At 48.9% G+C, this 6,457-nt stretch overlaps 1 protein-coding gene across 2 annotated transcripts in view; it reads right to left on the bottom strand.

The window, feature by feature from the left end:
- Positions 1-6,457, bottom strand: part of ZC3H7B (zinc finger CCCH-type containing 7B) — a 57,339-nt gene that overhangs the window by 37,097 nt on the left and 13,785 nt on the right. The window lies entirely within an intron of this gene.

Genomic DNA, 6,457 nt, shown 5'->3' on the forward strand with positions numbered 1-6,457 from the left:
GGGGGGGCCTCAAAACATTAAAGACAGAGCTGTTCTATAACCCAGTAATTGCTATTATTAGGTATTTACCCAAGGGATACAGGTATGCTGTTTCAAAGGGGCACATGCGCCCCAATGTTGATAGCAGCCCTATTGACAAGAGCCAAAGTATGGAAAGAGCCCAAGTGTCCATCGACAGATAAATGGATAAAGAAGATGTGGTACATATACAACGGAGTATCACTCGGCAATCAAGAAGAATGAAATCTTGCCATTTGCAACTACGTGGACGGAACTTGAAGGTATTATACAAAGCGAAATTAGGGAAAGATAAATAAATATCACATGACTTCACTCATATGAGGAATTTGAGATACAAAACAGATGAACATAAAGGAAGGGAAGCAAAAATAATATAAAAACAGGGAGGGGGACAAAACATAAGAGACTCTTAAATATAGAGAACAGAGGGTTGCTGGAGGGATTTAGGGAGGGGGGATGGGCTAAGTGAGTTAAGGAGCATTAAGGAGTCTACTGAAATCATTGTTGCACTATATGCTGACCCAGTTGGATGTAAATTTAAAAATAAATAAATTGTTGGGATGAGCACTGGGTGTTGTATGTAAGTCAATTTGATAATAAATTATATTCATAAAAAATAAATAACTTAAAAAAAGATAATTTTAAAAAAGGTATAAAAACACCCAGCTACTCTGGGGAGGGAACAAGTGTGTCAAGTTAACTAATACCTTCCAAAACTTCCTTACTGTCCTGTTCTGTATTTCCATCTGGTCAACCACATCCTCACAATCCTGTCTGGTAAGAGGGGCAGGTGTCACTAACCCATTTTACAGATGAGGACAGTGAGGCGCAAAGAATGAAATTTCTTTGCCAAGTTCACTCAACCAGGTGAGCAGGCTCTGTTAGACCAAATGCTATGTCCTTGGCCATGTCCAGAGGTGTGCCAGGGCAGGCCATTTCATCTCCCTGTGCCTCACATTCCTCCTCTGTGCAACTTGTGAGCCGACAAGCCCTGTCTGGCAGGGTGGCTGTGAGGCTCTAAGAGTGTGGGATGAGGGGCCTGGGGTCCCTGGACCCCGCTCCTCCCACATGTCCTTCCCAGGGAGGGATGAAGCCACACTGAGTCTTCAGACTTCCAGAACAGTGCTCAGATCCTCACACTGGGCAGGGCCCCCTACACATCTGCCTGCCTCGCCAGGGCCGTGAGCCAGGGTTCTGAACTCAGACAGATGAGAGTGTGAATGCAGCACTTACACCTGCCGCGTGGCTTTGGGCCTCGGTCTCCAACCAGGGAGAATGGGGCTGCTGGAGCTCCTGTGCCACTGGCTGTCAGGAGGGCTCAGGACACAGCACGTGCAGCGTGCGTGGGGGACAGTAGTCCAACAACCACGGGACGCCTGGGGGGCTCAGCTGGCTAAGTGAAGACTTTTGATTTCGGCTCAGGTCATGATCCCATGGATCGTGGGATCGAGCCCCTCATCAGACTCTGCACTGACAGCACAGAGCCTGCCTGGGATTCTCTCTCTCCCTCTCGCTCTGCACCCCCCCTGCTCATGTTCTCTCTCTCTCTCTCTCTCAAAATAATAAATAAACTTAAAAGAAAAAAAAATCCAGAGGCGGCTGGATGGCTCAGTCAGTTAAGCATCTGACTTCAGCTCAGGTCACGATCTCACACTTCATGAGTTCGAGCCCCGCGTTGGGCTCTGTGCTGACAGCTGGGGGCCTGGAGCTTGCTTCAGATTCTGTATCTCCCTCTCTCTCTGCCCCTCCCCTGCTCACACTCTCTCTGTCTCTCAAAAATAAATTTTAAAAACATTAAAAAAAAAGTGCCACCATATGCATGATCAGCCATAAACAAGGGATGCTTGGGGGAGACCCATATGCCTCAGGCCTTCAGACCCCCCCCTCCAGTGAGAGTATAACCACTGGGAGAATTCACAGTAATACAGAGTAACACTGGGCTGGAGGCCCAGGTCTCACTGGCGCCCAGGATGCAGAGGGAAGGAACCACCTTCCGCCTCCTTTGCGAAGATTATCTGACTCCCCCAACACATTGGTGGGTTAGTATCCTCTGAGAGCCCCGGAGAGCAAGGGTATAATTCAGTATAATTATAAATTATAATTCAGGATAATTCAACATGTCTGCCCTCCCTACTTGCTGCTAGACGAGGGGGTGGGAGAGATGCAAAATGAATCGGTGGCTCAGGCCCAGTCCCGCCCTCCAGGACCTCCTGGTCCAGGGGGAGGGAAAGACAGGTGAGCCGCCGGCTGCGGAGCAGGCTGGCTGTGGGTGCAAAGGGCCTGGGAACTGAGAGGAAGGAGAGGTGGGTCCCCTGGGGGAAGCCGGGGAAGGCTCTGCAGGACGTGGTTCTTGAGCTGGATGTGAAGGACAATGACAAGTTTCTCGAGTAGACTGGGAGAGAAGGGACATTCCTGACAGGACACCTGTCCAGAAATAAGCGCACTCAGCCTGGCCGGAACGCCCCCCCCAGTTCCCTGTGGCACCCCTCTATCTGCACAGCCATGAGGATGGGGAAACCCAGGCCCAAACCCGCTTCGAGGCTGCCACCAGCCGTCGGCAGGCAGGCCTGGCCCCCAGCGAGGAGAAAGCTGGAGGGTCAGGTGACGGAAGGGGAAGGAAACCCACGCCTCCAGGTGCCTACTGGGCACCAGATACTGGGCTCACCTCTCTCTGATTGAGGGCCTTCTGCAGGCAGCTCTGGGGGTGCCCGCTAAGGTGGAGGGCTACAGACCCCCCAAGAGGTGCGTGGTCCGGTACAGTGTCTGGCTTTGCCCGGCCGGGCGCATCTCAGAAGGCAAGCTGCTCCAGGGCCCCCGCTGAGCGCCAGGCACCCGGATGGAGGGCAAGTAGACAGCACACCGCCTGGGAAGGAAAACCACAGAGGCTGCCAGACAGTGGCCCTACGTGAGGTGGGGGAAGTGGGCAGAGCACGATCATGCCCTCAATTCTGTCATTAAATGTGAGCAGCTCTTCCGCTGGGCTAAGTTCTGCTCTGGGTGCAGGGGACTCGGCGATGACGGAAACTAAATCCCTGCCCCTCGCAGTCTAGTGGGGAAACCAGGCTGCAGAGACCCAGTCACAGCAGGACGAGAAAGGAGCTTCAGAGGAGAGCCAGCCAGCCAGCCACCTGAGCAATGATCCCATAAGGGATTCCTAAAATGTTCTAGGCCCTGGGGACCTAGCAACTAACAAAAGTGACAAAGTCATCTTTCAGAGTGTATGTGCAGGTGGAGGAGAGATAGGAGAAATAAATGTATGATGTAACACACAGGGAAGGAAAAACTAAGGTGAGAGAGTGACAGGGTGCTAGCATTAATGCAGCGGACTCAGGGAAGGCCTCTATGACGTCAGAACAGAGATCAAAATGATGGAAGGGGCGCCTGGGTGGCTCAGTTGGTTGGGCATCCAACTTCAGCTCAGGTCATGATCTCACCATTTGGGAGTTCGAGCCCCACGTTGTGCTCTGTGCTGACAGCTTGGAGCCTGCTTTGAATTCTGTCTTCCTTTCTCTCTGCCCCTCCCCCACCCATGCTGTTTCTATCTCAAAAATAAACATTTTAAAAGATGTTAAAATTACAACACCAAAGACTTAATCATCCATTGCCTACATAAAAGGTAGCTACTTTTTTGCATGGACCTCAAGTATATTGTAGCATAGAGGTGATATTTAAGGAAAGGTATTAAGCAGGCTGTGTTGTAGCTTATGGGAAAGTAATAAATTGTATCATGTATCTTGAATGTATCATAGATAAGCTGCTATATAACGATGGCCACTTCAGATAGCTGTGAAATTAGGTGATTAACTAGTTGTTATATAACTTTCTAATTTCTGTATAAGTCTAATTACATGAAATAGAAGTTGGGGTTTTGATTTTTTACTTTGCTTTTCTGTTTGGAGTGTAATTGTAACTACTGTAGTGTAAATGATGGAAAATAATTGCATATGTTAAAAAAATAAATAAACAAAAAATATTTAAAAAATTAAGAAAAATAAAAATAAAAATAAAAAATGTTAAACAACAACAACAAAATGATGGAAGGGAGCAAGCCCTGTAGGGAAAAGTGTTCAAGCAGAAGGAATGGTAAGTGCAAAAGTCCTGAGGTGGAGACCAGTTAGTGTATTTGAGGAAAAGCAAGGAGGCCAGGGTGGGTGGAGCAGGGTGGACAGTGGGAAGAGCGGCGTGTGGGAAGGTCTGTGAGATTCGAGGGAAGACCACACGTGGGGTCTCCGTCAGCGGAGCACAGGCTGTGGCTTCACCCCAAAGTACGATGAGAAGTCATAGGAGGTTTTAAAAAAGCAACTCTGGCTTTGCCCTACATGCAAATGAGTGATCATTAAATGTGTGTGCGTGTGTGTGTTTTAAGTTTCACTACAACCCTGTCAGGCAGGAAAATAACGTTCTATGAAGCTAGGAAAGTTGTTCAAGGCCACACAGTGACCCTAGAGCCTGGGTCCAAAGGGCCTGGAGAGATGGGCATCAGACAGCCTTGTTAACAACGTGCCAAGTAAGCATGAGCCCGTGCCCTCCAGCCCCAACCAGCACCTAACGCCCCACACGCTCCCTCCTTCTCAATGGCCTTCCTCTGGGAAGAACCTTTGCATGGGTGGTCGTCGTGACCTGAATGTTTGTGTCCCCGCCACGGCAGACGTTGAAGCCCTACCCCCGGTAGGATTGTATTGGAGATGGGGCCTCCAGGAGTAATTCAAGTCCGACGAGATCATTAGGGTAGAGCTCTGATCCAGTACTTTACTCGAACAGCCTTAGTACTCGAGTACAGATTTGGGTACCGAGAGGTGGGGTGCTGCTGTAACAAATACCGAAACATACAGAGGCGGCTCTGGAGCTGCATGACGGGCGGAGGCTCAGGGCGCCTTGAGGGGCAGCTAGAAAAGCCCCGAAGGCCATGAAGGGATGGCCGGTAGAAGTAAGCACGTTAAAGGCAATTCTGGTGAGGCCTCCGATGGAAATGAACAAGTTAATGGAAACTGCGGAAAAGGTGATACTTGTCAACTTGTGTTCTAGTGGGGAGCCTGGCTGGCTCGGCAGCGGGAGCATGGGACTCCTGATCTCAGGGTTATAAGTTCGAGGCCCACATTGGGTGCAGAGACTATAAATAAATAAACTTAGATATATAAGATAGAAAGATAGATAGATAGATAGAGTTCCAGTTTCTTCTGAGAGGTAGAATCTACAAGCAATGAAAATAGATATTTAACAGAAGAGATTTCTACGCAAGGTATGGAAGGTGTGACATGGGTCCTCTTTACTGCGCACTGTAAAATTTGAGAGAAGAGAGATGAATTGAAGAATTGCTAAACAAAAGGAACCAGAATCTGAAGAGCTGGAAAATTCTTAGCCTATTCATATTAAAAAAAAAAAAAAAAAGAACGCATGTTCTGAAGAGAACACGAAGGATGTGGCTGAACAAACATTCGATAAGGAGGTGAGCCTGGGTGAAACCACAGATCCGATCAACTGGAGGCAGAAGTCAGAAACAGAGATGGGGTTATAGCAACAGAAACCCTGCCCGTAAGCACCAAAGGGGCAAGAGAAAACTGGACAACAGAATGCAGGAAGGCTGCTGGACTTCTTGAATACTACAGGGCCGGCCCACAGAGCTATGTGGATGCAAACATGCTCTATCCTTCAAAAAAAAAAAAAAAAGGAAGACTGACCCTGATTCACGGATCAGGATCATCAGAGCTGCCTTGGTGGGGCCACTGATTCCTTTTCAGGGCTGGTGGGGGAGGGGTGCCCACTGGAAGGGCTGTTGGGGGGGGTGCTGTGCCCCAGTGAGCCAGCAAGTTGGAAGAGCAAGCCAAAGACTATTCCCAAGCCTTCAAATCAAATGGAATTTGCCCCATTGGGTTTGAGACGTGCTTGGAGCCCCTCACCTCTTTCTTTGCGGCCGACCCCGTTTGGAATTGGAATGTCTACCCTATGCCTGTCCCCCCATTGCTTTTGGGGAGCACATAGCCTGTCTGGTTTCACAGGATCACAGCTAGAGAGGGATTTTCTCTGGATGAATCTACCTCCAGTCTCACTCAGACCTGATGAGATATTTAGATGAGACTTGGGACTTTAGAGTTGATGCCAGAATGAGTTACTACCTTGGGGCTGTTGGGATAGAATGAACGCCATCTTGCATATGATAAGTACATGAATTGGGAGGGGGGCAAGGGGCAGAAATTATATACTGGATGTTTGTATCCCTCCAAAATCATATGTTTAAGCCCTATTCTCCAATATGACTGTTTGAAAACAGGAGGTAATTAAGGCGAAATGAGTTCGTAAGGTTGGAGCCCTGGTCTGACAGGGTTAGTATTTTTATTAGAAGAGACACCGGAGAGCCCTTCCTCTCTCCCCCTGCCCACACCCGGAAGAAAGGCCAGATGAGGCCAGAAGAAGAAGGCAGACATCTGCAAGTCAGGAA

Source organism: Suricata suricatta, chromosome 10 (genome assembly GCF_006229205.1).
Source record: "Suricata suricatta isolate VVHF042 chromosome 10, meerkat_22Aug2017_6uvM2_HiC, whole genome shotgun sequence".
Taxonomy (NCBI): domain Eukaryota; kingdom Metazoa; phylum Chordata; class Mammalia; order Carnivora; family Herpestidae; genus Suricata; species Suricata suricatta.